Below are 1,013 nucleotides of genomic sequence, written 5' to 3'. Positions count from 1 at the left end.
TCACCATCACCATCACCAGCAGCAACAACAATAACTATAACAAAAATAACTACAACATCAACAATACCACCACTGCTACTACAACACATGCGGCCACACCGTAATCTATCAAATTGCCACTGCACGACATTTCCCAGTCTCGATAAGAAAAATAATAGCACAACAACGTCAACAACAACAACATTAACAACGGTGACAACAATAGAAAATGATACCCCTGCCCCAATAATATAATTTTTTTTTTTTAAACTTTCCAAACTATATGTCTCCTTAAACATTCCGTTTCAATATTCTTTATCATTGTTACTGTTATCAATCGTCTCGTGCCTGATGTGTACGCTTCTATTAAGAAGACTACGAAGTCTTGCGAAGAAGAACAGCCATCTGACCATTTACAATAGATTTCCCTCTAATTTCTGCATGCCACCAGAAACTACTTTATGCGTTCCCATCATGAAACGCCGACATAGATCTGCTAATGACGTCATTGAATCTTGCATGTGTCAACATGGCGTCATTTTTAACCTTTTCTCTTCGACGATATTTTGCAACTTTTTCGGTAGTGGGGGATTCTTTTCTTCCTTTGAAAAATTTTTTTATTTTTTTTTATTTTCATTCTTTCATATCTTTTTCTTCTTATGTATTCTAAGCTTTGATTTATGTTTAAATGTTTTTTATACTTTATTCATTTATGCTATTTATTTACTGCATTTATTTATTGTCATCTCTTTCGTTTCCCTATTCATTTGAGCTCTTTAATATACACGCATGCAAACAGCATATATATATACATGCATGTAAACACCCTTACCTATGTATAGCTACATTTATGTTCAAGTAAATTAGTGTGTGTGTATGTGTGCATGTGTGTGTACGTGTGCGTGCGAAAGCATGTGTGCGTGTGTGTTCACACATTCTTGCATTCAGTGCAAGCAACCACCTGCACACATACATCCATACATACATACGCACACGCATATATATATATATATATATATATATATATATATATA

The sequence above is a fragment of the Octopus bimaculoides genome, chromosome 3 (genome assembly GCF_001194135.2).
Source record: "Octopus bimaculoides isolate UCB-OBI-ISO-001 chromosome 3, ASM119413v2, whole genome shotgun sequence".
In the NCBI taxonomy this organism is placed as follows: domain Eukaryota; kingdom Metazoa; phylum Mollusca; class Cephalopoda; order Octopoda; family Octopodidae; genus Octopus; species Octopus bimaculoides.
Note: the sequence above shows the minus strand (reverse complement) of the source record.